This window comes from Lepisosteus oculatus, unplaced genomic scaffold, assembly GCF_040954835.1.
Source record: "Lepisosteus oculatus isolate fLepOcu1 unplaced genomic scaffold, fLepOcu1.hap2 HAP2_SCAFFOLD_45, whole genome shotgun sequence".
Taxonomy (NCBI): Eukaryota; Metazoa; Chordata; class Actinopteri; order Semionotiformes; family Lepisosteidae; genus Lepisosteus; species Lepisosteus oculatus.
Window position 1 is genome coordinate 579424 of NW_027167988.1, and position 17120 is coordinate 596543.

General features: G+C 47.7%; 5 non-coding genes across 5 annotated transcripts; 2 read left to right on the top strand and 3 right to left on the bottom strand.

Annotated features, from left to right (window-relative positions):
* Positions 1-3761: 3761 nt before the first annotated feature.
* trnav-cac (transfer RNA valine (anticodon CAC)) lies at positions 3762-3834 on the bottom strand. The gene has a single exon. It is a non-coding gene; the product is annotated as a tRNA-Val (tRNA).
* A 723-nt stretch (positions 3835-4557) lies between these two features.
* Positions 4558-4629, top strand: trnah-gug (transfer RNA histidin (anticodon GUG)). The gene has a single exon. It is a non-coding gene; the product is annotated as a tRNA-His (tRNA).
* A 658-nt stretch (positions 4630-5287) lies between these two features.
* On the bottom strand, positions 5288-5369 carry trnal-caa (transfer RNA leucine (anticodon CAA)). Its single transcript has one exon. It is a non-coding gene; the product is annotated as a tRNA-Leu (tRNA).
* Positions 5370-10274: 4905 nt separating this feature from the next.
* Positions 10275-10348, bottom strand: trnai-aau (transfer RNA isoleucine (anticodon AAU)). Its single transcript has one exon. It is a non-coding gene; the product is annotated as a tRNA-Ile (tRNA).
* A 5575-nt stretch (positions 10349-15923) lies between these two features.
* Positions 15924-15995, top strand: trnag-ucc (transfer RNA glycine (anticodon UCC)). Its single transcript has one exon. It is a non-coding gene; the product is annotated as a tRNA-Gly (tRNA).
* Positions 15996-17120: the final 1125 nt, after the last annotated feature.

A 17120-nucleotide genomic window follows, 5' to 3' on the forward strand; every position in this document is an offset into this window, starting at 1 on the left:
CTGGTTAAAAAAAAAGACGGCTCGTGGAGGTTCTGCGTCAACTACCGCAAGCTGAACGAGGTCACCCGGAAAGATTCCTACCCCCTGCCGAGGATAGATGACGCCCTGGACTACATCACCGGGTCGACCTGGTTCAGCTCCTTGGACCTCCGCTGCGGCTACTGGCAGGTACCGCTTGCTCCCGATGCTCGCCCGAAGATGGCCTTTTCCATCGGCCAGGGCCTCTGGCAGTTTACTGTCATGCCTTTTGGCCTGTGCAATGCCCCGGCGACGTTCGAGAGGCTGATGGAGAGGGTGCTGGCATCGGTCCCGCGGAACCAGTGTGTGTTGTATCTGGACGATCTGCTGGTTCATGCACGGAGTTTCGACCAGGCCTTGACGAACCTCCAGGCGGTGCTGGCCTGCATCCGCCGTGCTGGCCTGAGGCTCAACCCCCGCAAGTGCGAGCTCCTGCGGCGGGAGGTGACCTTCCTGGGACATGTTGTTGGATCGCGAGGGGTGGCTACGGACCCAGGTAAGGTCGCCGCAGTGAGGGGCTGGCCGACTCCACGCACCGTCGCGGAGCTCCGCAGCTTTCTGGGGTTGGCCTCGTACTATCGGAGGTTCGTCCGGGACTTTGCCAGCATCGCTGCCCCGCTGCACCGCCTCACCGACAAGGGCCGCCGTTTTGACTGGGACTCGGGCTGTGAGACTGCCTTTGGCCGGTTGCGTGAAGCTCTGGTGGGGGCCCCCGTGCTGGCCTACCCCAACCCGCGGTTGCCGTATATTCTCGACACCGACGCGAGTGACTCGGGGGTGGGGGCGGTGTTGGCGCAGGAAGGGCCAGATGGGGAGCGCGTAGTGGCTTACTATAGTCGGGCTCTGACTAGGCCTGAGCGGAACTACTGCGTGACCCGTCGCGAGCTGCTGGCGGTGATGGCGGCGGTCCACCACTTCAGGCCGTACCTGTTCGGGACCCGGTTCCGGTTGAGGACCGACCATGCGTCCCTCACCTGGCTGCTCCACTTTAAGGAGCCAGAGGGACAGATGGCGCGATGGATAGAGATCCTGCAGGAGTACGACTTCACTGTCGTGCACCGTGCGGGGTCTCGCCATCTCAATGCCGACGCTCTCTCGCGGCGCCCCTGCGAGGCCGCGGACTGCCATCACTGCGCCCGGCGGGAGCAGCGTGAGGAGGCTGTCCGCGCCGTGGCGGGGGTGAGCGCCGCGGCCACGGCCCGGGAGGGGCCGCTGGGGGTGGGCCTGCCAGACCTGGCGCAGCGTCAGGCAGCTGATCCTGACGTGGGGCCGGTGCTCCGCTAGAGGGCAGCAGGAGTGCGGCTTACGCGAGAGGAGCTCGCCCCGCACCCGAAGTCCGTCAAGGCCCTCTGCGCCCTGTGGGAGGCCTTGGAGGTAAAGGACGGGGTGCTGCGCCGGGGGTGGCGGGTACCCTCCAGTGGCGAGGTACGGTGGCAGCTGGTGGTGCCTCGGTCGCTCCGCGGGGCGGTGCTCCGAGCGGTGCACGGCCAGCCGGGTGTGGGGCACTTCGGCGGTAAAAAAACCCTGCAGCGTCTCCGAGGCCATTTTTATTGGGGTCTTTGCCACCGGGACGTGGAGCGGTACTGCCGAACGTGTGCGGTGTGCGTGGCGCAGAAGGGTCCCCCCGAGCGCTCTCGGGCCCCCCTCCAACAACACCAGGTGGGGGCTCCTATGGAGCGGGTGGGAGTGGACGTTTTGGGCCCGTTTCCGCGCACCGAGGCCGGGAACCGCTACGTCTTGGTGGCCATGGATTACTTTACGAAGTGGCCGGAGGCCTACGCCCTCCCAGACCAGAGTGCCCCCACAGTGGCCGATGCACTGCTGGAGGGGATGTTTGCCAGGCTGGGGGTGCCGGAGGAGTTACACAGTGACCAGGGGCGTAACTTCGAGTCCCAGGTCTTCGCCAGAGTGTGCCAGCGCCTGGGGATTACTAAGACGCGGACCACCCCGCTGCATCCCCAGAGCGACGGGTTGGTAGAGCGGTTTAATCGGACGCTCGCCACCCAGCTGGCCACCCTGGTGTCCCGGCACCAACGGGACTGGGACCGCCACCTCCCCCTTGCGCTCTGGGCGTATCGGACCGCGGTCCAGGAATCCACCGGGTGCACCCCGGCCTCGCTCATGCTGGGCCGGGAAATGCGAACACCGGTGGACCTGGTCTTCGGCCCGCCGCCCGGAGACGGGTCGGCACCGCCGGCTGGACCGGACTACGAGTGGGACCTGCGGCAGCGGATGCAGCGGGTGCACAGCTTTGCACGGACCCACCTGACACAGGCGGGGGTCCGGCAGAAGCTGTACTACGACCTGCGCTGCAGGGGGCCTGCCTTCCAGCCCGGGGACTCGGTTTGGGTGTACAACCCGCGGCGCCGCAAAGGCCTCAGTCCTAAGCTGGCGCCGTCGTGGGAGGGGCCCGCTGAGGTACTCTGGGTGGTGGGCGAGGTCTGCTACCGTGTCCGGTTGCGAACACAGGGGAGAGTGGTGGTCCTGCACCGAGACCGCCTGGCCCCCTACCGGGCCCGGGAGGAGGAGCCGTGTGGGGAGGCTCCAGAGGAGCAGCCGGGGCCGGAGCCGGCCGATAGTGGGGCGTCCGTGGATCGCCAGCCGTCACCGCGGTGCAGCGGCCGCTCGCGCAGGGTTCCGCAGCAGTTTGCCGAATACGAGTACAGCCTGAGGGGGGTGTTCGACGTCAGCGAGACGCCAGACGCTTCAGGTGGGGGCAGTGTAACGCCCTCGCCTGGTGGTGAGGAGGAAGCGCCCCTAGGCGCTCGTAGTACCGCTGGGCATGCTGGGAGTGGTAGCCGGGAAGAGTCTGAGGGTCAGCACGATGACCAGCGGCTGACCCTACCTGTGTAAATAATGTCCTAGTAATTCTAGTGCCCTGTGTAGTCCTGTAAAAGTAGAGTGTGTTGTTAGGTAATTACCACCCTAAATGTGTGTACGTTTTCGTCAGTCTTCTCATGTGTGTGTAGACCCTGTGTTCGGTTTTGGTGTGGTTGTTAAATAAAGTCAGTGCTTGGTTAATCGCGTCTCCACTGTTCTTTAGTTCTGAACAAGAACCTGCAAACGCTACAATATAATTAATTACTGCGAAAATAATTTCCTTCGTACACTGTGCAGAGTGCCGTATACTCCTAGTGTTAGATGTGTTTTCGACGTTATATATGCGTTTATTAATGTTTATTTCACAGCGTCGTGCACCTTTTCATTGCTCTCGCTTTCAGAGCCTCCGCACGGCACACGACTCGACATCAGGAAGCACATTGAAGTGAAAGCAGGGAGCGCTGCGACATGCACTGTGCAGATCCCGCCACACTAAGAGGTGAGTGGGTCTGTTCGATGCACAAAGCTTTGATAAGCGTCAAAGGCAAATCATTCCGAGTTGGTCGTTTGTGTTTTCCGTTCAGACGCGAAATGCTGAAATGATCTCTCGGCTCCTCGGTTGTCATTTCTGCTCCGTAAAGGAATCACAGCACGAGTCGGCTTCCAGCACGGTGGGTCGGGACACGATGCCGGGGGTCGGAGAGAGCGATGTCTTCCTCGTTAGTATAGGACCTGTCACCTGTCCCCACCTGTCACGCGGGAGACCGGGGTACATCAGGACGCGCATTGAAGTGAAAGCAGGATGCGCTGCGACATGCACTGTGCAGATCCCGCCACACTAAGAGGTGAGTGGGTCTGTTCGATCACAGCGCTAGGCGAATCCCCAATCCCCTTTTGTGCGTGGCGACAGAAGAAGTCTGGTCTGTTTCCGCCCGGTTTCGATCCGGGGACCTTTCGCGTGTGAGGCAAACATGATAACCACTACACTACGGAAACTGTGGTCAGATGTGCCCAGCGGCCCAGCGCTGAGCTTCGCCAATGCGATTCAGCTGCTTCCAGTGCCTTTATTGGGGTGCGCTGATGGACCGTGCTCTCTCTCCAGAGACCAGCACGCCTGTCATGGACGGAGCAGGAAAGACGGCGCCACATTCTACAGCCCTCTCCACGCAATCGACGAAATCGGGCTACTGAAGTGGAGAAAATCGCCTCTCCAGAAAGTGCAAATATCATCTTGGAGAGTATAAATCCTATTGCCGAAGGTCAGCCCTGTCTACCAGAGTGACCCTCCCACCTCCTGCAGCGATGGTCAGCTCGTCTCACACGCGAGAAGTTTCGGCTGGAAACAAGCGCCCCCTCTCTCGCACGTTTTGCACGTTGAGTAGTTTTAATGCGGCTCCTTCGTACACAGTGCTGATCTTTTGGAAAGCAGGAGGCAAAATTGACACGTTCCCATACCAGGAGTCAAACCCGCGCCGCCTGGGTGAAAACCAGGAATCCTAACCGCTAGACCATATGGGAGTGCACAACCCTGCTGTTCCGGGCATCATGCAAGCAAACTACATAAATATGAGAAAACACGCAAGAGAGTTGTCACTCAGAGTGTCGAAGGGTCGATGTATACTGGGGCTCAGTTGAAATGCAACGTCAGGACTTTTCCGAATTATGTCACACGAAGAGAGCACAGCCTTTTCCGCCCTGCCACGTGTGTATCGGTAACTCGCCGTGATCGTATAGTGGTCAGTACTTTGCGTTGTGGCCGCAACAACCCCGGTTCGAATCCGGGTCACGGCAGAATAGGGGCGTCTGCTTTTACTACTTGCACGAATGAAGGCAAAAAAAAAGCCAATTGATGTGAACGAACGGCGCTTTACAGAGGAGTACTGCCTGACTGGATCGTTGATGAACGACAGAGACCACTCCGACCTCTTCTCGGGTTTCTTCAATGACTTACTAAGGATCTTCTTCACATTCGCCCATGCAGGGGAAGCCAGTTACACCAAAGCAAACGCAGGAAAGTGCAATTCAAGCAGAGACCAGGAGGGACTTGTTTACACCGAGAGTGGTCGGAGAATGGAACAATGCGCCCAGTCCTGTTGCTGGAGCCGATTCTTGATGAGATCTTGGGCTCACTAAGAAGCCCCCGCTGGATGCTAATCTTTCTGTTGTTCTTGCAGGTCCTGCGCTGCTTTTGAGCCGACAGAGCTCGTCCTGATCTGTCGGCACAGCCCAATTGCAAATGATCGGCTCCGCATACAGAAGGAACGTGCGTTTGGTACAAGAGTGCATGAAGGCACCGGAAATAGAGGTGCGAACGCAAAATGTGTGGTTATCTGAAGAATTTATTTCCATGACAGCAGAGCCAAGCGATTTAGCGTTCTTATAGTACCAGGAAAGGAGAAGCAGCACTTCGCCTTTGCCGCGCAGGCACAAGGCGACATGCGGCAGATGCCGTAGTCGGCAGGATTTAAATCTGCGCGGGGAGTCCCCAACGGATTTTGAATCCATCGCCTTAACCACTCGGCCACGACTACAGCGAACTTGCCGCCGCCGCATTCTTCCTATAATCTAACACGGAGTGCGAGGTGGCTGAGGAAACGTTTTCAAAGTCGCTCTCCGTTAAAAAAAAAACCTTTCACAAAATACGTGCCGGCAGACAGACACGCCTCAGAGGGTTTAAGGCTGGCTTCACGTTCAAATGATAAAGTCTCCCCGTCTGGATGTCAAAATGCAACTTTGGCAGACAGAAAAACATCAACAAACCACAAATGTGGACAAGGATTTTACAAGCTGCACCACACTGCACTTTCAAAAGCATTTACATTCGTGTTAGACGCAGGAATTGCCTTTGATTTGCGCGCTTACGAACGCCATGGAAAACGAAACAAAACAAGAGCCCTCAGCTCCTGCACTTGATTATAATGCCATTACGTGTCGAAGCAGTAATTTACGTAATTTACTGCCTGAAAAAAAAAAAACAGTAAAATGTTTGAGTGCCTATAGAGTTTCTATTTTTATTTTCTTGAGAAAAGTTGATACCATTTCCTGGACACCCCGTCCCCCATCAGTGCGCGGTGCCCGGGGAAAAATCTGTAGGGGGGCGTCTGAAATTCTGAGGGGGGGGGGTGATATTTCGGTTAAAACGGAGCTGTACGGTGCAGCTACCCAAATGAAATCTCGCAGCTATGCCATTGATTAGTGCTTCATGATAGAAGATAACGACTAGCAATCTGGTATTTGCGATGAAGTTCAGTTTCACATTTTTCGTCACTCTCACGGTTTGTATTGCCTGGAGCGAAAAGTACCATAAGCGTTCATTTTTGCAGCTACATGGACGTTCTGAATCGTTAAGAAAAAAATGTTGTAAAACCAACAGAAAGCACAGACTGCTATAACTAGTCCTAGTTATATAAAGATTTTAAGTATAATGATAAACTACTGCAAGGAATCGGTCCACCTGAGCAAACAGGATCGTAATGTTGACACTCAATAACGACACTGATATGTGCAGTTCCTGGACGGATAGCCCTCCTGCCCATCAAACAGACTGAGTGACTGTTCGTGTCATTTAGTGTTGTCTGACCATTGACAAAGTACAACTATTTTTTTAGGGCGCAAATTAAGTTAGGTAAATCTTTTTGCCCAAAACTGAAGGGGCGACACTCCTCCCTCCCCCCGTGATGCCAGGCCTGTCCCCATCCTATTCCATAATGTCATTATATATAATACCATACAACAGTACGATCCTTACTAACTGCATGCGTTAAAATTGCACATCAGCACATAGCAGGGGGCACATAGCCGCGATGTATTATCAATGTTAAATTTCAACCATAATATCGACAACATTAATAAACGCATACGTTGAGAAAATATCGAACCCAGCATATTTTCCGGTTATATACCACAATGCATTGCTAGTATTCGTTGGTCACCATTTTGGACACGTTTTTCAAACGTAGAAGTATATCCGCAAATATCTCAGCAATCCTCTTTTGACGAGTAAGTATGAACAATAATAATACTATCTGAATACACACAGATCTTTCTTAATATTATTTTGATTAAAATAGTACGTGAATAAGCAAAAAATGGCACATAAAAATAGTGTGAATGGGGAAGATGGCACAAAATCGTTTTGCCATTTCTCTATTCTTATTCTATGTTGTACTTTCAAACTTTAGGTACTCTTTAATTAGGACAGACTTTATTGCTCAACTGCTATGATGCAAGCCAAATTTTATACATTTATTTCAGCTTTGAGCTTTCAGCTTTGACCAACCTTGAACTCACCGGCCGTGGTTAACGCGTGTTGGATTTTAACGGGCTCTGTGTGTTCGATGTACATAAGCCACTGATGCTGGGTGTAGAAAATCGTTTTTGCTGGTGGTGGTAATTGTCATGGGGTAGCAACGCTATTGTCTCTTCCTGTAAAAACATAAGTCTGAACATGGCCATGCAGACACTAGCGATGGTCACAAACTGAAAGGGGTCGATGCACACAACGCAGGCGGCCCCTGACTCAGTCACGCGTGTCTGTCTGGTCATATTCATGACCTCGTCCCAAAACCTGACACAGCCTTCTCTTAGAATTGCCACATCCAACTGGCAGTAACGTTTCAACTCTCTCTGTAAGTTAAACACACTTCCCTTGCATTCTTCATACCAAACCAAAAACTCGGCTTTCTCCCTCTGCAGCATGTAGTTAACGCCGTAAAGTTCTGGCGGCGGCATCGGGCTGACATAATTTTGGTTTTCTGAAGTGTTCATCAAGTGTGGAAAATGACCCTTACCCCCGGGGAACCCCATGGCGGCCGACAGTTTGCTTAATTTCATAGGTAGAAAGTTTAAAGAATCGATAAATCTGATGTTCAGAGCTTTTACGGTCATACACATTATCTTACCACCCTGATTAATTAGTTCAACGTCCATCTTTTCATCTTACAACTGTCTGATTACTAGGTAATTGTCATATCCCTTGCCATTGTGCGATATGAATGTATGGATTTTGAAACGTCTATCGATAAATTTACACACAAAATCCTTTAGACAAGTTTCACCATAAAATTCCCAGCTTCGTTTATTGTTAATATGAAGGGCATGGATGTAATTTGGTATGTGTGTCCCCGTTTCTTGCATGCATTCAAAGTCGAAAAAAATGTACTTGTTTGAAATTTTGGGGTTGTCCAAAGGCAGTATGTAGCACAAATGTGTGTCAGGGGTGTCGATCACGTTGTTACAATGCGAGCACAGTTTCTCTTTACATTTGTGACTAGAGAGGTTATAAACCTCACATTTCTCACAAAAGACCCTGCGCTCACACTTACTAACACCCGTCGCTGCATTCCGAAAGTGTCTCGCCAAACATTGAGAGCTACGACAAAAGACCTTACAAGCCGGGCAATTCTGAATTTCTGCATCAATTTCGCAACACTGGGGATCTAAACAGGTTTTACAAGCTTTAACACAGGCGTGTGCATTCTTGTGGCTATACGCCGCATGGTAGTTAGTGCAAAAATATGCCGCCCCCACAAAAGCTTTAATATTTAAAACCCCATAAAAATGCTCTTCATGCAGTAGAACAAAAAGTATTTTAGAATTAGGTGGTGTGGGCCCCGTTGTAAAATATTTCCAATCACCCTGGTCGTGGTACAAAATTTTAATGACCACCTTTAAATGTTTTTCAAAAGCGGTAATGTCTGACAAACTAATTTTCTGATTCTCTGAAAAACCCAACTCTTTGTGCATTCGTTTAGCGCCCTGTAACATTTCCCCATTGGTACAACCTTCATTCAACAAACCGTACACACTCCCGGTGAAACACAGATTACCGCCCGTGTAATGTAAGTCGATAAGGTGCGCTTTTTTCTGAGCAATTACCCAGAACGGATTTAAATCTTCGACGGGCACCCCCCTGCATATTCCTAACTATCGTCACCACTAATCGGAGGCTGTCATCGGTGAGAATTTCTGTGTGGCTCTGTAAGAGGTCTGAGATGTGGCTTAAAAAATCAGCAGCATTTAATTCTCCGGGTTGTCTCCTGCGTGAGAACAAGGGTTTGTTAAAACCACCCGCAGTCAAACGCAGCTGTACAAAATCATTCGCCCCGATGTTTGGAGAAAGTTCATCCAATATTCTCTGGACTGCACCATGCACATGTTTAGTCATTTATCCCGGTGGGTCTTCGCCAGTGCACCATGAAATAGCATTATCAGGTAACGAAATCCAGAGGTTAGATCAGCATCTTCTTTAGAAAAAACGTCTAAGAGTCTAGCGGCGTAAACCTGGATCAGTTTTGGAAACACTGAATGTACACTTGCTAAAGCGGCTCTTAGATTCTCTAAACCCCGCTTTTTATCCACCTCATTAGTGCCCACCTTTGATACTAACTGTGCAATATACCGCACTGAGTCTCCCACATCACCAAACACCAAGTCTTTAGGCGTGTTATTATTTCTCTCCGAAGGCTTGACACGTTTGGTTTTGATCAGCGTCTTAACAGCCGTCTCCGATGCAGTCACCACCTTAGGGTCCGACGTTTCCACCACACTTTTTTCACCGCTCGTCGATACAGCTGCTGTGTGAATAACGCCAATGCTCCATATCTCAAAATCAGAAAACTACACTGTGATAAAAATAAAAGACTTTTCAACACAACAATCAATTAAATCTAAATGGTCAAAATCAGAAAACTATGATAACTATGATAAAAACGCCACATATGTGGCACATCTTACACAAAGGGCTGCGGGTGAATGGAAAAAGTTACCCGGACATGTTGTTACACCGGTTTCCTTTAAGACTGTGGTGGTGCTACTGGGGTAAGCGGCATGGTTAACGGCATACAGACCCCTGGCACAGACCACTTGTGCCAGGGGTCTGTATGCCATTCCCAAAATCCACCTGCTGGATTTTGGGAACTTCAGGACGAGTGGGAATTTTCTCCTATCTGTCAATTCTGTTTTGTTTTGGAGACTCTTGGCTGCCTATGTTGTACAGTGCAGCGTGAAGGAAACATTTTCCAAAACTGTCAGCTCAAAAGTTGTAAGAAAACCTCTCCAGCTGCTTTAACTCTCTTCATTTTTGTCATTTAATGTGACACTCGATGTATAACTGGAGCCTCACATATGCAAATGGTGAGGCTCCAGTTCGACACCCAGTTCGACACCACTTTACAGTATCTGACAAAAGCATGGCAGACTGTGCCATGACCGGCAGATAACTTCCGCTTATTTTGACCATATTAAACATTGGAAAACCTCCCACTTGCATTTGTGACACTTGATTTTGGCTCCACCTAAGACACTCTTAAATCTTCAAACACTTTTCTCTTCTCCCGCAACACTTTTGTCTGTCGGCACTATGTGGCAGCGTTGCATGACAACCCCTCACCACGGAAAGGAACCTAACAGCTTTGGTAAGAGAGGAGAAAAGGACCTGGCCCGTACGGGGCTCGAACCCGTGACCTTGGCGTTATTAGCACCACGCTCTAACCAGCTGAGCTAACCGGCCTCACGACAGTAATCCTCTCTGTGCTGCAAAAAATCGATCTCAGGGAATTTCTTTTGCCCTCCTTTGAATAGAAAGCCGTGTAATTCAGTGTACGGGCTTTCTCGTGCAGTTTCATGGTTCTTGTAACCCAAATCCTACACTGGCCTGAAGTGCCCCCCCATTTCACAGCATTTTTCAGCTGATTTAAAATGTACCTAAAGGAGAAGCATTATTGAAGACCATCAATTACCAAAAGCTTTTGTCAAAGGTTTTGGTGGTCATTTTTAATGACCACAGAGCGCTGTGATCTCGGTTTTACATCTCATCCAAAAGACAGCGCCCTCTTACAACACAGCATCTCCGTCACTATACTGGGGCACTGGGACCCGCACAGACCTCAGGGTGAGCGCCCCCCCGCCGGCACCATTAACACCGCTTCCAGCTGAAAGCTTTGTTTTTTCCTGTAGCTCACCCTCATCCGGGTACTGACCTGACTCACATCTGCTTAGCTTCAGTGGGATTTCAATTGCATGTTGCAAGGGGATGCAAGTGATGGAGCCGTTCGCTGCAAAAGCCACTGTATTAGCCAGGAATCGAACCCGAGCCTCCCACGTGGCAGGCGAGAATTCTACCACTGAACCACCAATGCTTAGTGCCTGGGCCTTCAAAAAAGACGCTTTTTTGGTGCTCTGTGCAAAACGCGTCGACATCTGCTTCCAGCTGCAAAATGCCATTCACGGACGCTGAAGAATTTATTTCCAAGGCAGCGGGTACAAGCGATTGGGTGTTTTAAAACCACCGGAAACAGCAAAAAGGTGCGCTTCTTTGCTTGCGCCGGAACACACCAACTGGAGGCGGACAACGTAGTCGGCAGGATTCGAGCCTGCGCGGGGAGACCCCAACGGATTTCTAGTCCATCGCCTTAACCACTCGGCCACGACTACAGCAAGCCCCGCTGCCGCTGCGTTCTTGCTACAATCTTACCTGGATCGCGAGGCGCCGGCGGAAGCCTATTTCAAAGTCGTTCTCCGTTTCAAAAAAACATTTCCACAATACAAGCCTTGCAGACAGACACGCCTCAGAGGACTTAAGGGTGGCTTCATGTCGGAATGATAAAGTCTCCCCGTCCGGACATGAAAATGCCACTTTGTTACACACAAAAAAAGAATCAACAACAGAGAAATGCCCACAAGCATTTGAAAAGCCGCACCACGTCGCACTTGAAATAGCTCTTACATTAGTGGTAGATGCAGGAATCGCCTTTTTATTTACGCTCTTACCAACGCGATGGAAAGCAAAACAAAGCAAAGCAGAGCAAAACAAAACGAACAAACGAAAACCCTCACGTCCCGCACTCGCATATAACGCCGTTACGTGCCCAAGCGGTATTGTACGTCATCGTAGCACTGCACCCCGGGGCGTACGGTATAAGGGAACGAGCACACGCCATGAATCGCCTCGAATCGCTCCCTACAGCTGTAAGGCGCCTTGAAGCGTGCACCCCCAACGTTCTTCTTTGCGCATCTGTGAAAGGTAAACTCTTGAGCAAACTCTGAACCAGCTCTAAGGAAACTAATCCGATTAGACGTTACTTTGACTCATCCTTTAAGGGACCCTTGTTAATTGGAGAAATCAATGATTTCGAATGAATTCTGTATGCGTTAAAAGACAGCTATACACAGAAAACATGCAGGACACTGCTCATGATGTTTCCCGAGCCGAAACACAGTGCGTTTTTCCAAGCCATTTGACAAAGCCCGCCCACTGAAAACTGCAGCAGATCGTGTAAAGGCGTTCAACTTTGTAACTACTGCACGCACAGGAAGCAGAATCAATTCCTCTTTTCAAACTGTCAAAGGTTTGCTGCAGGACATCGCACAATCTCTTTTGAACGGGGACAAACGATTTCTTATGGGGCGCAGTAAGTACAGACGTTTATAAAGCTCCACTCATGCCGACGATGCAGCATGAAGAAGCGCAACCTAACGTTTGACAGACAAAAGCCGGGCGCCGCTACGAGCAATATGAAATCAAACTGACAGCACACGGCGTTTCGCGCTGACTCAAAAGTGATCTCGACAGACGCTGTTCTCTGCATAACGCTGAAAGAGCTAAAGAGCGTTTCTGTTGAGACGTAACCCAGTGGGCAAAAGACGTATAATATACGTCTATTAAACGCATACCTTAGACGTCTAAATGTGGTCTACAATTCGTCTAGAATGAAATTCTAATGTACGTCTAAAGTTATACGTCTATGTTTAGACGTTCATTATACATAAATGGTTGGAGTTCTATTATACGGATAAATTTAGAGGACTATTATACATATATGGTTGGAGTTCCGGATAACTTTAGAGGTCTATTATACGGATAACTTTAGAGGACTATTATACGTATATGGTTAGAGGTCTATTATACGTATAACTTTAGAGGTCTATTATACGTATATGGTTAGAGGTCTATTATACGTATAACTTTAGAGGTCTATTATACGTATATGGTTAGAGGTCTATTATACGGATAACTTTAGAGGTCTATTATACGTATAACTTTAGAGGTCTATTATACGTATATGGGTAGAGGTCTATTATACATCAAAGATAGATTTTATAGGTGTAGAAACAAGTAAACCAAGCCAATGATTAGGTTTAGAAATTTATTCTGAAAATACACATTCACACCTGAAACATATGTATTTCAAATTATACATTGTATACAATCAATCAACAATCAACATATGGGCAATAATCATAAAAAACACAACTAGTCTTAAACTTCAGCTACAAATTCTGGTAACATGGCAATATACAGTATAGTAATGACAAACACAAAACTAATTACATTAACACACTAACTCAAAACCACATTTTGATTCAAATATACATTTTAAAATGTACAACTTCTATATTTCCAAGAAAAAAAAATATTACAATGGAAGTTAAGACGATTTTTGTCCACTATTTGCAAACCCTGTCTAATTGTCCTGTTAGAACCAAAAACCTATTATTTTCAGAGTCCAGATCTCCTGGCCCCCTGCCTTGCATATGCATTCTTCAAGTAACACATTGCGTGCTCCTTTATTTCTTTTTCTGTTGATGTAGGGTGGGACTTCAGCACCGCAGCTAGGAGAAAATTATATAATATTACTTCCCAAATAAATGATGATTAATATCTTCTTTAGTATAATCTAAAAAATGAACGGTTTACTAAGCTCAAAGCTGAAATCAATGTATAAAATTTGGCTTGCATCATAGCAGTTGAGCAATAAAGTCTGTCCTAATTAAAGAGTACCCAAAGTTTGAAAGTACAACATAGAATAAGAATAAGAGAAATGGCAAAACGATTTTGTGTCATCTTCCCCATTCACACTATTTTATGTGCCATTTTTTTGCTTATTCACATACTATTTTAATCAAAATAATATTAAGAAAGATCTGTATGTATTCAGATAGTATTATTATTGTTCATACTTACTCGTCAAAAGAGGATTGCTGAGATATTTGCGGATATACTTCTACGTTTGAAAAACGTGTCCAAAATGGTGACCAACGAATACTAGCAATGCATTGTGGTATATAACCGGAAAATATGCTGGGTTCGATATTTTCTCAACGTATGCTTTTATTAATGTTGTCGATATTATGGTTGAAATTTAACATTGATAATACATCGCGGCTATGTGCCCCCTGCTATGAGCTGATGTGCAATTTTAACGCATGCAGTTAGTAAGGATTGGTCACTGTTGTATGGTATTATATATAATGACATTATGGAATAGGATGGGGACAGGCCTGGCATCACGGGGGGAGGGGGGAATGTCGCCCCTTCAGTTTTGGGCAAAAAGTTTTACCTAACTTAATTTGCGCCCTAAAAAAATAGTTGTACTTTGTCAATGGTCAGACAACACTAAATGACACGAACAGTCACTCAGTCTGTTTGATGGGCAGGAGGGCTATCCGTCCAGGAACTGCACATATTATTGAGTGTCAACATTACGATCCTGTTTGCTCAGGTGGACCGATTCCTTGCAGTAGTTTATCATTATACTTAAAATCGTTATATAACTAGGACTAGTTATAGCAGTCTGTGCTTTCTGTTGGTTTTACAACATTTTTTTCTTAACGATTCAGAACGTCCATGTAGCTGCAAAAATGAACACTTATGGTACTTTTCGCTCCAGGCAATACAAACCGTGAGAGTGACGAAAAATGTGAAACTGAACTTCATCGCAAATACCAGATTGCTAGTCGTTATCTTCTATCATGAAGCACTAATCAATGGCATAGCTGCGAGATTTCATTTGGGTAGCTGCACCGTACAGCTCCGTTTCAACTGAAATATCACTCCCCCCTCAGAATTTCAGACGCCCCCCTACAGATTTTTCCTCGGGCACCGCACACTGATGGGGGACGGGGTGTCCAGGAAATGGTATCAACTTTTGTCAAGAAAATAAAAATAGAAACTCTATAGGCACTCAAACATTTTACTGTTTTTTTTCAGGCAGGTGGCAAGACCCCCTCAGCAAAACCCTTGTATGCCAAGCTGTGGGCATTGATTCGTCGAATATACGTATATTTACGGCGAAATTACGGCTATACGTATATATACGTCGCCTCGACGTATAATCAACGTCGAATTGCAACGTAAAATCGACGACATGAATAAACGCATATATAACGTCGAAAACACATCTAACACAGTGCCTGAGGCTTTTTACTGTATGTATCGTGTGCCGCAACTAGGAGTATACGGCACTCTGCACAGTGTACGAAGTAAATTATTTTCGCAGTAATTAATTTATTATATTTACTATATTTATTATACACATGTAAATTAATTGCTATACTGTATTATAATACAGTTCACCAAGAGGACGGCGAGGGACATGCTGTGGCGAGCGGCGAGGGGGAATGAGTATTTGAATGGGAACAAACTGAGGTTTGCAGAGGACCTGTCTGCTGCGGACAGGAGTACCAGGAACCAGCTGTGGCCCCAGGTTGAAGCTGCCAGAAGAGAGGGGAGGAGAGCCTACTTTGTGGGAGCGAGGGCCTTTGTGGACGGGAAGGAGATTTGCTCCCAGTGACTGCTCAGTTAATGATTGTTTGGTTTTATTTGTTATACCAGTATATACTAGTGTTTCTTTAGTGTTAGTTTGGAATGGTGTAGTTAAGTTTTAAGGACTGTTATAGTTCTGGTTCTTTGAAAAACTCAATAGTTTAGACAGTCTTAGAGTTAGTTATTTGCTTTTGTGTATGTCTTTTTCATGAATGCCAGAGGTACTCGAAATGTTGTTAAAAGAAAAACTGTGTGCTGAGTTTTATTTTTTACAGGAAACGCATGCATGTTGAAACTAAAGTTTATAAATAATTGAGAAATATTAAAGCAAGGAAAATATGATACGTGTAAAATATACAATTTGATCACATAATTACTTAATTACCTCTGGTAGTTAAATGCTTTTTTCTGCTGCATTTTTTTTCTCTTGTACATGACTCTGATCCTCTTGTTGTATTTGTATTTGTAAATTCTATGTTTAATAAAAAAAAATTAAAAAAAAGCATTCTCTGGTGGTGTCCTGCAGACTTCCTGTGGGCATGCGTTGGTGGTATAGTGGTGAGCATAGCTGCCTTCCAAGCAGTTGACCCGGGTTCGATTCCCGGCCAACGCAGTGGTGAATGTTTTCAAATGCCATCATGAGCCTTGGATTGTGACTAGCGAAGCCTTTTGAAAGAGCTAAAGCACTGAAAAACGGAATTGAGGGAGAATCTTACAGGGGATTCTGAGTGGTGTCTGCATACACGCAGTCCGATATGGGTGCTGAAAGCTTGAGCTACTCTCAATGTCATGCTGGCTTTCCCCGGAGTAAATCTGTTACATTGAAAGAATGCTTCTTGCAGGTTCAAAAAGGGACCCTTGTTAATTGGAGAAATCAATGATTTCAAATGAATTCTGTATGCGTTAAAAGACAGCTATACACAGAAAACATGCAGGACACTGCTCATGAGTGTGGAGTTCAGCCGAAACACAGTGCGTTTTTTCAAGCCATCTGACAAAGCCCGCCCACTGAAAACTGCAGCAGATCGTGTAAAGACGTTCAACTTTGTAACTACTGCACGCACAGGAAGCAGAATAAATTCCTCTTTTCAAACTGTCAAAGGTTTGCTTTGCGAACGCCGCAGGACATCGCACAATCTCTTTTGAACAGGGACAAACGATTTCTTATGGGGCGCAGTAAGTACTGTTACTGTCACTGCTCGATACCGACGTTGGCCTACTATACCATGTTCAGCCACCGCTAGAAAATGTACAGCTCTAGCACCGGAGCAAGCAAAAGGAGGGCCGACGTCGAACAGGCACATGTGTCGGACATGGAGAGCGACGAGAATGAGATTTGAACCCGTGACTGCAGAGCACAATAAATTAGCAGTCCATCACCTTAACCACTCAGCCACCTTGTCGACGAAACTGGGCTGTCCGGACATGGGTTGGCGCGCTCCAGATGATCTTTTTCTTTTTTTTCCCTCGTACTCGAGGGTCATTTTCCTGTTCCACATGTGATTTCAACATTTTCCTTGGGAGATGTCAAGCCAGCAAGCCACTGCTGTGGTTCAGTGGCCAGTGTGGAGTTCAGTGGCCCTGTTGTACACAGAAAGCACATTGAGCTCCTTGGACATGAAAAGTTCCAGATAAAAGCCATTTGTCATCCTTTCTCTTGGTGTCGATGTTGCTATTGTATGTAAAGGTGGCAACTTGCTCAGCAAGCAGGCAGAGCACACACCGAATGCAGATGTGT